Source organism: Poecilia latipinna, unplaced genomic scaffold, assembly GCF_001443285.1.
Source record: "Poecilia latipinna isolate Pla-1442-1.1 unplaced genomic scaffold, P_latipinna-1.0 Scaffold37, whole genome shotgun sequence".
NCBI classification, from domain to species: domain Eukaryota; kingdom Metazoa; phylum Chordata; class Actinopteri; order Cyprinodontiformes; family Poeciliidae; genus Poecilia; species Poecilia latipinna.
This window is the reverse complement of record NW_015112653.1, coordinates 445,047-460,186: the sequence shown is the minus strand read 5'-3', so window position 1 is coordinate 460,186 and position 15,140 is coordinate 445,047.

The following is a 15,140-nucleotide window of genomic DNA, read 5'->3' as shown; positions in this document are numbered from 1 at the left end:
TTTTGGAAAAAAGGCGCAAATGAGGGTTTTTGTCCAACAATAAAAAAAAAAAAAAAAAAAAAAAAAACAGAGAAAACCTCCAGACACTTGATGCTGGTATTTGGAAACATTAAAGTGTAACTAAATCCCCTGTGACAGCACAATCCCAACCCCAGAAAATACTTAAAAGTTCCATCAAAGTGGGTGGGGCCCAGAGACGCTGAGGGGCGTGGCCAAGTGTGGAGATGAGTGGAGGATTTTAGGGTTAGGCAGTGCTGTGTTCAGGACAAGGGAAAACACCGTTGCCATTTAAGACACTTTTCATACAGTGATGTTTTATCAAAACAGCAACAAGTGACAAGTCTAGTTCCTTTTTTCTATGTTACTGAAGACGTTGGTGACAATAATTTAAGCACCAATCACTCTGCACCACCTGTCCTGACTGAGGGAGAAGCAAATGGTGCTGTGAGCTCCTATCACACTGCAGTCAGTCCTGCAGGAAACCACCTGCAGTCAGAGCGGAACAGAACGGAGACCCGTTCCACTATGTCTTCACACTGCAAATGAATCACAGATGTTCGGAGTTGAGAAATGTTATCTATCAAAGCTTGTTACTCTTGAAATTCCAACTCCTGACTCCTAAAATGGTTTCATGGCCAAAAGTGAGGCAGTGATGTAGACGTCAACCAAGCTGTACCATTATAGCGAATACAACGTTTTGACTACAGATGTGACCGTTCAGAGCAAACAGACTACCTGCCAAGGAAGCATCCAGATGAGCTCAGTTTTCCTTTTTTCATGGATTGTCTCATGTTATGCTGCCGCAGCATAGTGAGTTTTGAGAAATGTGCCAAAATTTATTTATTTTTTTATTAAAGTTGCCTGCGGGCTGCACAGTGGCGCAGTTGGTAGAGCTGTTGCCGTGCAGCAAGAAGGTTCTGGGTTCGATTCCCGGCCCCGGTCTTTCTGCATGGAGTTTGCATGTTCTCCCTGTGCATGCATGGGTTTTCTCCGGGTACTCCGGTTTCCTCCCACAGTCCAAAAAACATGACTGTTAGGTTAATTGGTCTGTCTAAATTGCCCCTAGGTGTGTGTGTGTGTGTGCGCATGGTTGTGTGTCTGTGTTGCCCTGCGACAGACTGGCGACCTGTCCAGGATGTACCCCGCCTCTCGCCCGGAACGTTAGCTGGAGATAGGCACCAGCACCCCTCCCGACCCCACTGAGGGACAAGGGTGTTCAGAAAATGGATGGATGAAGTTGCCTGCTGAAGTTTTAAAGATGAAAACGCGATTTTCTGAAGACACACATTTACCCTATATACACACATTTCCTGTTGTCGTCATTTAAGCACTGCAGCTTTCATCTAATTTATTCCCCACAGTGTAGATAGAACATATTCCTGCTTATTGCAAACCTGCAAAATACAAGTGACTCACTTTAATGTTGTATTCTTTTGAGAAGCATCCTTTTGTTGCATAAGTTGAAAAAGAAAAATAACTCCACTTTATTTGAAGCTCATTTTTATAGTATGAACCAGGTTTTTTCATTACCATTTCCCCCCCAAAAATATAAGTTTATATATTCTAGTTCTTTCTTATGTTACTGTTTTCCAAAATATGACTTTTTTTTTCCTTTCTGACTGACAGAGTCTGGCTTTCATCACTATTTGAATGATGTCTTTTTCAGAACAAGCCAGCTGACTGGAGCTTGTACAAAACCTGCTGCTGCCATCTGTGACTTTCACAACAGGTGCTGCATGAGCAAAGAATTACCTTGATTAAGGCGATTTATGTGCCACTGTCCTAATCATAATACATCAGCATGTCTCTTAAGCAAAAAGCATTTTGTTTTTCAGTTAACCGTTTTATTTGTGTGGATATTCCTTACCTGCACCTGGTTTCTAAGGTAGGGAGACATTAAAGCAGAAGTTTTTTTGCTGTGGAAAAATAATAAAGTGCTGAATATTATGATCAATATGCACCCCAACTAATATTTGCAAGGCAAATATTCACATGCTAGGCAGCAGTGGAGGACCAGGATAGGAGGGCATATTGGGGTTCTCATGCTGCCTTCCCACTAAAATAGACTCAAACTGCAAATTCAGGTTTATGCTAAGCTTGAGTCTGGGTGTTTCCTAAAATATTTCTCATCCAAAGTTCACAACTGAGGCAACTGTCTGAAATTTGGTTACTATTGAGTTTTCCAGCAAGGACAATGATACCACAGACATTAAAAGTTGTTTTTGAGAAGATAAATCGGGCAACATCAAACCCCTGGGAGTGATATAAGCTCTTCCAGAAAAGAATTAAGGGACTATGTTTTTTTTGTTTGTTTTGTTTTTTATCGTTATTTTATTAAAAAATAAAAACTACGTTTCAGAGCAGGGTTTGTGTCAAGAAAGCTAACAAATTAAACAAGCTCTTGTCAAGAATATGGTCAATGGTAAGGTTAATGATCACGTTTCCTTTGCATCTTGCATCTTGCTAAGGAATATTTATCGAACTATTATGTGATTATTGGAAAAAATGCTAAATCAATTCAGGTTTTTATACAAATGGTTCTCACTTTTAGAAACAATTATAATGAAATGTTGCGTAAAACATTTTACCTTGAAAAAAGAACTGTAAGCCTAACCTTGAAGTAACATTTGATGAATGTCTAAAAGTCTGAATACCTCTGAGTCGAGCTACGTTTTTCCTTCAGAAATGTTGAATTTCTGGATCAAAATACATCACGGGTGCACTTATATCTCTACAAAAGCTCAGGTATTTTCAGATATTCAGGATAGCAGATGAATTATTAATAGACATTGTGAAATCTAAAATAGTGTCTTTGAATAATTCATCCAAAAGTCTTCATAGTTTTATGTTTTTGAATTAAAGTAGTCAGTAATTTATATCAATGTTTAGTGTTTTTTTTTTTTTTTGTTTGTTTGTTTTTTCTAAACGCATCTTAACTTAAAATTGGATTTTCAGAACCAGGATAAAAATGTATTTTCATATTAGAAGGTCAGACTATATTCAAAATGTTTTCCAAGCTTTCAAAAGGGTAACAAATTACCTTGCACTGAAAGCAGAACTGTAATCACATCTCAAAATACTGACGTTGCATGAACATGATTTACCGAAACACTTCCACTTCACATTTCAATGAAACTTTTCAGTGATCATTTACATTCGGTACAAAAGGGTAATGCTCTATTGCTAATGCAGAGGTCAGTTTGAAAGCATTCATTTCAGACAGTAATTATACAAACCTGTAACAAATGTTCTATGAGAGTAAACGTCTCTCTTTTCACTAAAATACTTTATTTTTCATTAGCAGTTAAATAACTTGATGTTCCATTCCATATGATTTCATCATAACTATCATGGTGTGTGAACTTGCCGACATGAGAGATATTTCTCAGCATACCCAGGCTTGCCAGTTGGAGTTACTGCAGTTTTGGCTGATCGTGCAGATTAAGATGCAGCTGTGCCCAGCGTTCATTAGGGATTGGAAATGTTCTCCTCTTTGTTTGGAGGCATGATTGTGTTTCCTCAGCTGCTTGTGTACGCTAATAGGTAATGCTGTAATTTTTTTTTTCTAGTTTTAGAGGCTAATCTCTTGATTAGCCTCTGAAATCTCTATGCGTCCTCTGACTTGTTTTTTTAAAACGTCTCACTGAAACTGGATACTTTGGGTATACTCTCCATCTTAAAAACATCTTCTGTGCCATTAAGCTGCATATCCAGCTGCTCCAGTCTGACTGCAGGTATGCCATTTTTAAGTGAAACAAATTCCAGAGTTTGGAAAGTTGATTTAAAGTAATAAACTTTAAAAAACTGGATTCATCTTCAAAAAAAGAAAAAAAAAAGAAGCAAAATTAAAAGGCATTACTGAAAATTTGATTAGGCTCCATGACAACTTACTGAGGTAGATTAATACATAATAATGTGCAATAATAATACTCACAATTTAGTTTTTAGGAAACTGCTTGTGCACTGGGTTATTCAGTTTGGGCTAAATTCTTAATGAGCCAACACTGTTGATGTGAAAGTGCTAAACAGTAAACATGAGTTATTTCTGCAAACAGAGGACTGATTTTGCAGGGAGTAACAGTAATGATCAATGGCACAACCTAACTCTTCTGCAATGGTCATTTTTCACCAGGCAGGTTTACAAGCTCTCATTAAGGACAGCTTGGACTGCTAGAGAAAAGCTACGACTTAACCCCTTACCTTTCTTTCCCTGCAATCATCCTCACAATGTCTTTATTCTATTTTATTCTATTCTAAGACGTTGTCTAAAAGACACTTCCACTAACGACTTTAAGTCACACAATTTAAAAATGTTGAAAACAGTAAAGTGGTCCCCCTCATGCCCCCTTTTCTGCATGTTTTAGAAGTTATGCTACACCAACACACTTGATATAAATGACTGAACACCTCCACGGTGTTCTCATCAACTCCTACAGACGTCTTTTAATGACCCGTTCACTTAAAGGACTGCGTCAAGGCATTGGTTAAATGCACGAAATCCTTTATCCTCACTGTGGGGTGAGAGTGTGAAGCAAACAGAAACTTGCACACTTCCATGAATCACTTGAAGTGGTGCCCTGTGTTCATTATTAATCCCACACATCTGCGTCACTCTCATTTTTTTCACATCTTTCAGATCCCACATATTTTATTCTTCAGCTTGTGAGATGTAGTTTGAGCCTTCTTTACTCTGTGACATTAAACCAGGTTCTGGTTTAATGTAAAAAAAAAAAATCTATCTATCTATCTATCTATCTATCTATCTATCTATCTATCTATCTATCTATCTATCTATCTATCTATCTATCTATCTATCTATCTATCTATCTATATATATATATATATATATATTTTTTTTTTTTTTTTTTTTTTTACTTGAAGCATTTTATATGTTCAATTTCCAGGAAGGGTTTCAAATAAAAATCTTTTGTGACCTCCATCCTTATATCTCCTGAAGCAGCTTCCTTCCGCTTCATAAAAATAGTTTGGTTTTAGCCCCGAGACGCACCACAAATCCACGTGAAGCAAATGAAAAAATCCCTCAAACATACTTGCAGGGGAAAATAATTTGTCATTGTACCCTCAAAACAAGCATTAAGTAGGAAGGGACAACAGGGCGAATGACACAGAGCCACATTACCAGGATAAGAAAATGATACTGTGCTTTAAACTGGCCAGCTAATGGGTTTCTTATTGAGTAGATCTGTTCACTAATGCTTTAATAAGTCATATTTAATAAATGACAAAGGTCAGTAAACATTCTCACTCCATTTTTTTATTTATTTTATTTTTAGATATTAAGGTCATATTAAAGGGCAGAGTTTAGAATCATGTTTTAAATGCCATCACTTATCTGTGTGATACAATTATATAATACTTGCTCATTTTAACATACTTAGGGAAAACTGATCGATTAAAATAATAATAAAGTCTCACCTAATTTCACACAAGAACCAAAATTACATACCAATCTAGGTTGCCAGACGTCGGCTGTTTATTTGGCTGCTCAGGCAGCTCAAGCTTTCCAGTTTTGTGGCTCATGCATCTCCTCGTGTGTCTTATTAATAGATTAATATTAAAAACTCATTAAAAACTGCTGATGTGAATCAATCCACGTAATCTTTGTCTGATAGTAATTTATTTATTTTCTCTTTACAACATTCTAGTGTTTAAGGGCGATGAGAACTTTGTAAAGAGACAAGTACTTTTTCACTGCAACATTTGGCAAACACTGGTCTATTGACTTTTTTTTTACTTTGCCACATTATTAAGCTACAGCTATCTTTGTAAACCGTTCATGGTTGGAGCAAATAGATTTACAGTCTCTGCAAAATGTTTTGTTGATTTTAATGTATTACATAACTGACACAATATTACTTATGCAGGAATAAGTAATTAATCCATAATATACTTATTAAGGACACAAAAGAGACATTCATCAGGAGTGTTATGCTAACTGGCAGGCTTGTCTTTATAAATAAGGAATGTTCATATGTAGCAATAATTCAAACATAGCTCATGTCAGAACATGGAAAGGTTAAAATTTATGACAGAATCGGGCACCTTTTAAAGATGTTATTTGTTAAGTTGTTTATATTATGACACCTCTCAAGCTTTTCCAAAGACGTGCTTTATGTTTTCATAATACCAAACAATCCTTGTCAAGATTGCTGAAGCTTCTCAGCGGCTTGCAGGACAAGTTTGACACACATCATGGGAAATCGGAGAGATCTTGGCAGCCGGCCAATAATAGCTTGTCAATTATCCAGTCAGCAGTGAACAAGTGAAGTGCTGTTTTACATAAATTAATAAGAGCTTCATTAATGATGGCGGAGCTGACACATTCTGGTGGAAGGCTGTCTGGCATTAGCTTGTTAGGAGTCATGGCAGAACGAGCCAGAGCACAAGGAGAAACTTAAAAGGAGCTTTTTGATGCGCTTGCCACTGGCCCACAGTACACAGCCCTCAGCCAATAATGCTTCTCAGTGGTTAATGAAGAAAGATATGTTTGGTCAAATGCATTTAATGCTGAGGCATTGGCTTAGCATTCTTTGAAGTGGTGCTTTATGAATGCTAATGTTTTCCCTGACCTATTTGCTGCTTTACATTATGGAAATTACTAATGGCCTTGGTGCCCATGGAGGCTGTGGAGATGCTGCTACAGCAGAACAACAATGTAATTAATACAGGAATATATTCATAAACTTCCAAACAAGAACCAATAAATTGGGAGCAAAACCGCACCCGAAGTTAATTTTGGATGTTCGACCAGTTGTGGAACATTACCATGACAGTCAGGATCTCATTATGTTAAAACACATAAAAATCTGGGTGAAGACATTTGTTTGACAGCTTGAATATGGCAGGACTCCCTCGGGTCCGGAAGACGCTACCCAACACCCCCACCTTGCCATCTGTCTGAATCCATTGTAGCTTGTTGGAAATCCCACAAGGATACTTAGGGGGAAGAAAGACAGAAACACAGAAAAGTGCTTTTAGGAACCACAGCACACCCTTTGCTTGTCACGAGTGCTGAGGATAACTTCGGGATCTTTCTATGCCTCGAACTAAAATCTGTTTGAAAACTTTCTTCAAGTTCAACTTCATCATTTTTTTTTTGAGATGCCTTCGACTTGGTTTTGTATCCACTGATATTATATTTTTGAGGGTTTAAGATTAATTTACCACTGCTGTTGAATGAAAATAAGACAACAAAACACGAGTCGTCAAAGTAGTTTTAGCAAATATATGTCAATAACATATACAAAATAGGCAGAGAAAGTGGCAGTTTTACCTTGAATATTTACAACGAAACAAAGAGTAACAGGGCTTTCACTGCAAATGAAAGGTTCGTTTTTTTTTTTGTTTTTTTTTTGTACAAAGACGTTTTTAAATCATCAAACAAAGTTTTGGTGTTAGCAATATTTAGTTTCATTGTTTCAGAGAACAATACCAGACAAAAGTCTTTTCTTCATTACAATTCAATCGCATATACATAATAGAAATGGTTTCTAAAACCAAAATATTAACAAAAAAAAGAAAAGTAGAAACAAACAAAAGAGAAAATCAATAAAACAAGATGTCCACTTTAAAAAGGAGCGGGAAGAAGTATAAATTTATTAACTCCCCAGCCCCTCATTACACTATAATCCACCGTATATGTTTCTGTATACAATTTACTAAGCAAATTAATTATTAATGACATTTTCTTAAAATGTTTCAGTCCCCTACTTTTATGATTACTTCAGCAATTATGTATATGCAGTACTTTTTATTTCCATGGACCATTAATCTGATGTGAAACATTCCACTGTGTGGTGCACATTAAGTGTCTCGTTACGGATTCAACGCTCGCCCATTGCACAAAATGCAGGGTTGAAGTACATAAGCTTCAAGTAATTAAACCTATTTGCTTTGCAACAAAGTTTTATCTGTTCACGCCAGAAGAAAAAAAAAAATAAAGGGAAACATTTGAGGAGAATAATTATTACAAGCATCAAAACTGATTTACTAACATGCGCGAGAACAAAGCACACATTTGAATATTTATACTGCAGCGATTAGCTACCTTCGTTCCAGGTGTTGGTTTGAGTTTGTAAGATGGTCTGGAAGGAGCAGAAGGAAACAGTCGAGCAGTTGCTGCATTTAAATTCAGACTGCCACAGCACATGGGCAATCTGCAGCAGTCCACTCACACATCAGAGCACTTCATTCACAGCCAAGTCAGATTTATCACGGGGCCTTAGATTATGAAATTTTAAAGTAAGCTGCACTGTTTTGTTTTAGCTATAAATAATATGTATTCTCATGCTTAAATTCCCAAACTAACCCACAGTTCTATTTAAACTGCGTGATAACACTTGTTTAGTTAAAAGCTTAAATCTTCAGTCTGGCATTACTGTTCAGGCTCAGCTGCTTTTTCATTCTGGGTTTTGTGTCTTTCTCCTCTGTCTCTCTCTTCTCTCTCTTAACTGAATGAGGAAACAAACACAGAGCCCTTTCAGGTCACATCTTTTTCAAATCAGCAGGAGACACTGTTCATGCTGGTGTGCTGCATTTCTAAATAAACCTACCTCTAGGCAAACAACATAAACAACCAGGATAGTTTTATTAAACAAATGCAACACACCATCCAGCCTATCCTGGTCCTGCTTGTTTTTTATTTTTTATTTTCTTCCTCTATTTTTTTTCTTTTTTTATAACAAATTCATACCCGATAAGCCTGCCTTTTAGTGGTAGCCGCTCTTGCGACACTTCAGGCCAAGACACATCAGTGCCCTTGATGTGATGAAGAGCTACAAGAAGGAGCTGATAAAAAAAGAAAGAAAGGCTGAGGTTAAGATGAGATAAGCAACTCTGCAGGGCAGCATAAGAATGGCCCAGTATGCTAACGATTGAGGAGAGGAAAACACAGACGATTACTTTGAACTAGGCAAGCGGTCTTAACCCTTTTACAATCGTGCCTGTAAACACTGTTTTATTTACAGCTGAAATCACATATTTACACTATTTGAAAAACCGCATAACCTTTTGTTCTGACATCTAATCAGACTAAACCTTTTTTTTTGTTTGTTTGTTTTAGGTCAGTTTGAATAAGCAAAATAGTTTTAATTGCTACATGCTAGATTAATAATAATAATAATAATAATAATAATAATAATAATAATAATAATAATGATGCAAAGGTTTTGTAAAATTCCAATTAAAATCGAGCCTGTGCATGTACTTCAAAGTTCACTGCAGCATAAAATAAACTTTACAAAGTTTATTACGAGCAAGGCTGTCTCTGAATTCAGATCCTGAGGAATGGAAGAGAATTCTAGCAAACTATTGTAAAGAACAAAAAAAATAAAAATAAAAATATGGTAACTTATAAATTTAACACACACAAAAACTGACTCCCAGTTTACATTATATTATATTTTCTGGATTGACAGAATAGGATTAATCTGTTGTTGTGTTTTCCATCACATTTAAAAACAGCCACACATTTTGAATATCCCTGTGCTTTACAATGCTTATAGTCAAAAAGATTACAAAATATATTGGCTAACCTCCATCGTCTTACAACCTTGTCCCTAGTGGGGTCGGGAGGGGTGCCGGTGCCTATCTACAGCGAGATATTTCGGGCGAGAAGCGGGGTACGCCTTGGACAGCTCGCCAGTCCATCGTAGGGCAACACAGAGACAGACAGGACAAACAATAATACACACAGACACACACACACACACACACACCTAAGGAGAATTTAGAGAAACCAATTAACCTGACAGTCATGTTTTTGGACTGTGGGAGGAAGCCAGAGTACCTGACTTCTCTCCGGGTACAAAGTCCTTGAGGCTTTGTTTGACAAAGTCCTTGAGGGAAGCATGAATACATACTGAGTCTACATACCAACTCCATGCAGAAAGACCCTGGGCCGGGAATCGAACCCAGGACCTTCTTGCTGGAAGGCATCAGTGCCTTACAGCAAGAAGAATTACATCAAGTGCATTGCTTCACTGTGCATTTGAAACGTGAGCATATACAATTTAATCAAGCTTCCATGAAAACATGTTAAAAAATGTACAGTCCTCATACACATTATATACCACATGTGTGCCTCTGCTACAGAAGCAACTTTCAGCGTCTTCATTTAAGAACCTAAATCCTATTATACAACTGGTAGAAACACATTTTTCCTCTGTACTTCTCTGGATTGACAAATGCATAAACATATATATTCCTGATTCTTCCAAATGGTAACTAATGACTCATGATTTGCATGTTTTCATGTCTGGCAAATGTTTGGGATAAAAGGGATTCATTTATCCTGGTAACAGCAACAAGTCTCAGACGTTATTATGCGCACAGCCAGCAGATATTCTTACTCAGAGCAAGGAAAGCTTCTTATAAACATCAATTCACTGTCTTCACAATATGGCATCTTAGTGTGCCTGTTGCTTAAGCTTTTCTCCTTTCTTCTTGATGTGAAATATCACTCTTGTGTTCAGCGTGAGTACTATAAATGGGAGGACGATGGGGGGATTTTGTCACTTTTCTCAGGTTGGCAGACATAAGCTTGGATCAGCCTTCATAAATATTAGTGTGCCTCGAACATACTGTTTTCAGTGGTTGCCAATGCTCTTGACAAAATTTTGCAAATCTGAATCCCTGAAGACGCAGCCCAGAAACGTGTGATTTGTTCCCAGAATCGTCCTAATCCAGTGGACGTCACGGCATCATACATGATTTAACAAGAAAACTGGACATAGATAAATGGTAGTTTATGTCTGAAATGCAACGCATTAATTATTACTGAAGGCATTCAAGTTTGAGGAGGGCTTTTAAAATCAGAAAATGTCGAAAGACGAATAGATAGGATGAAGGTATTGCCATGTTGTTTGGCAAAGTCCTTGAGGCAAGCATGAATACACACTGAGTCAATAATTTATGCACTCAGACACACTTTTAAACACACACAGATAAAAGTGAGAGGGAGAGAAACACAGCACACACAGCTCAGGGAAACAGAAGACTCAGAAATCTTCAGGGACAGACGCGGAGTCTGAGACTAACAACTGCAAACCACACGCGGATTGTTACAGATAAGATTTCTCTCTACTCTTCGCAACGACAGAAATGTCAAGGAGGTTTGAATCATCTGTGTTTCTAACGTGTTGCCCGGAAAATAGAAGCTAGTGTTTGTCCTTTGGTTAGCGCTTGCAGTCATATGCCGTCTTCACACTGCCTGACACATCTCTTCAAGCTTACATAATGTTGATCTGGCCTAATTTTCCCTCTCCCTGGCAAAGCTGGGGTCTTCAAGCATCAAAGCGACATTACACTATCAACCTGGAAAACAAAAAAGTGAATGAGTATACGGGGGCCTTGCATTAATACTCACTCCAATCACAAAGTAGGACAAGATTGTGATGGGTAAAATTCTAGATACTTTTCAAAATAAAAGTCTGAAAATGTGGTTCGAGTTTGTCTTCACTGCCTACCTTCTGATGCACTAAAATAAAATGCAGTGGAATCAATTGCCTAACAAGTCCACGATAAAGCCGAGAAATTTGAACCAGGGTTAGGTAAGAAAACAATATGGTAATCTTTGAGCCTCTCACACGGTGCTGTCCAATCTATCATGTGGCACAACGGTGATCCGACTGTACCGCGAAGAGCGTTAATCAGAGAAGCATCCAGTAGACCAAGTGGATCTCTACGAGAGCTGCAAGAAGGTTGCTCTTGTCAGATGAGAGCAAAGCTGCAAACGATTACATCTGATGAAGAACTAACACTGCACTGCACCCTGCCACATTGAAAAACATTGGTGGCAGCATCATACTGTTTTCATGCTGTTCTTCAGCAGTGTTAGTCAGAATTGAAGGGAAGATGAGGAGAGATAAACCACAGACAATAGATACTGAAATACAGTAAAAATATACACATAACATAAATCTGTGTATCAGATATTTACAAACTCTGTGTGGCAATTGTACCTCATGCACACGATTTTGTCTGCTTATGTGTCAGGTAATTGGATGTTACCATGGATACTCAGCTTCCAGAAAGCTTTTTCTGCAGAAAACAAAACAAAACAAAAAAAACATCCCAAAACAAATGTTGTTTTCCTTAAGTGTCTGTAAGCACACAAATGTCTTCATACTGCACGACTACAACGAGGTCAACTGTTTTAATATTACAGCACAGAGTACATTACATCAAGAATTTTCTGTCTTGTTTTCCCACAGAGGCTTTATTAAATAAAACCCAGTTTTGAAAATAGCCTTTCCTAAAATGAGTTTCTGAACTTTGTGAACGTCATTGATTATTCAAGCTCTCAGTCAATCTCAGTAATAATATGCATCGTAGCGTGTTTCATTATTTCTTTTTTGTTTAACTATGGAAAAGAAAAGAATGTCTTGAATATTTTAATAGGATTTCAGCTCTGAAATGTTCATAAAATCGCCGGAGGGCTTGTCGAACGATTAAATTCTGTCCTTCCCATGCAGTGTGACACACAACGTGGTTTGCAGAGCTAAGGAAGACAACAGCAACTCAAATGAATGCATATCTTTTATTCATTAGCTAACTACTAAATAAAATGGCACACTGTAGATATTTTAATCCCACAAATTCCTAGTTGCACTTTGTTTTTCCAAATAAAGAGACATGAGGTTTTTTTTTTTTTTTTTTTGCCTTCAAAGACAAAACAAGTTTGCAATGAAAATGCTGATGATGTGTTCTATTTACAGAGGCTGACACAGAAAATTCACTGTTTCATATGAAAATCGAACAAAGCAAACACAGGCAAACAAGAGAAGTTGGAATGAGAATCAGAGACTGACCCGGTTTCCTCTTCGTAATTTAAACATTTGCAAATATTCACACAACAGTCACATTTAATTCTAGCATGTTTAGATTAGTAGTATTTATAGTCTTAATAGGGACCAAAAAACAATTGCATAATGTCAGTAATAACCACATAGTGAATTAAAAAAAAAAAAAAAAACTTTACAAATTTCTGGTATGTACAGTAAACACATTTTATTACACTTTTGCATTGTAAAAAAATAATATTAACCCAGATTAGGGATGTCCGAACTTTCTGTCATTCATAAAGCATCATTTAATTTTTATTTTTTGCTTCTAATGATATATTTGGCTCTGCACATTCAACTGCACATTCTTAAAAACAAAAAAAAAAAAACTCATCTTTTTCTTGCTAAATAAAATTTAATGCTGAGAAGTTTACAAAAGTACCAGGCTAATATTAGCATGTGTACTCTGCTTTAATATGTGATTTGGCTAAAAATATATGTTTCATAGTAATTCTACCCAACAGTGGGCACAGGTAGCTGTCAGAGAAAGTAATTATCCTGCTTCAGAAACTAATAACTTTGCTTTGAATGTCTCAGATTGAATGACAACTGTTTCAGCTGCTGTTCACCAGTCAGATAATTACATTTGAGCACTGCACAGACGAGGTCACATGACACAAGCTATGTTTACAACAAACTGTCATGCGAATTTTGAGCAAACCTTTGAGATGTCACAAAAAAGTAAAAAAAAAAAAACATGAATGAAAGAAAGAGAATGCGAAATAGGCATGTTTCCATCTGCACGTTTGGAGAAAATCGACCAGGCTATGCAAAGTTTAAATTGTCAAATGTTGACATTATGCAACATTAAGTTGCAAACTAGCATTCACCACATATCTCAGAAAAACGAAGATTTTCAGGAATTTTATCCTATCGGCAAGTTTAAATTTTTCTTTCATGTCAACTAGTATTGGTGATGTTACATGATGTCCAGAGAGATAGAGAAAGAAATGTAATTTTAATAAGAGACACAGTGGGGACAGAGATGCCTCTCACATGCCATCTATACACAACACACATATCGAATTAAAACTAATGTACCTTGTCCTGATGCAGCTGGACATTGTGAATCCCACATCTTTAATCCTAATACACACTCAACATTAGACTGGATCAAAAGGAACACACATTTTCAGGTTGTGTAAGGATTGGATGCTATATATATCTATATAAAAGTCTGCTTAATTTTGTCAGATTTTTGCCTGAATTACATAGGTTTTGCAATACACTCCAATACCTGGCAAGGGAAGATGGCTACTTGAAAACCAAGATTTTTCAGGTCAATAAAGCGCTGTGCTATTTTTCAGGCTATAAACCTCCAAACCGAGTTTGCAACAAGTAGATCTGGGATCAGCTCAGGACATCCCTAATATACTTTCTCTCAACACTACCTGAACCCATTTTTTTAAATTTTTTTTGCTGCTTTGAACTAAAAAAGTTATAGCACACCACAAACTGAACAAACTTCAGACCTGATACAATCAAATAAACATTGTATTTTGTACTGTTTTCACCACTGTCATTTTATAGCAGAATACTAACAAAGAAAAAAAAAACATAAAAATATAGCTGTGCAGGTTCATATCATGCATCAGCTGTGAATAGTTTAGCACACTTGCTCTAATCAGAAAACAAGTAAATCCATGACAAAGTTGATACAAGAAAGGCAACAAATCAAGACATCCTCTTTGCTTAGCATCATGCTGCAATATAAAACTCGCTGTCATGCAGACACAGTGTAAAAACAGCATGTCTTCTGATTGGCTGAGCTATGGTGACAAGTTCAGTGCATTTGAGAAATAACTGCGTATTTAACTCTCAGGGAAAGTCATATTTCTTGGCTTACTCTATTACCCCAGGACCTGATTAGACTAGATTAAGACTGGATGATGTGCTTAGTTTCCTTTGAAGCAAGTCTTATGCATAGAAATAACTTTATCCGATTAACCAGTCATTTATTATGATTTTCTACCAAACAGCTCTTACGTGGGGTATAATATCCCTCACCATAAAGACGCAAATGACTGAAGTAAAGGTGCCACCTTTGAAAAGATGGCATCATCATCATCATAAAGGTTCGGTGACAACTGAGAAATGAACAGATTGTCCGAGTGTCATCTATATCTATGCATAGTAAATAATTTGTAACATAATGTAACCCTTCTGTCTGCATTTACCAGACCAAATCAGTGGCTGTATGCATGTTTCTGTGTTGTGAATTTACAAAAGTGACATCATCATTGATCAGTAGAGTCAATAGTGCATTTTCTCAACTTC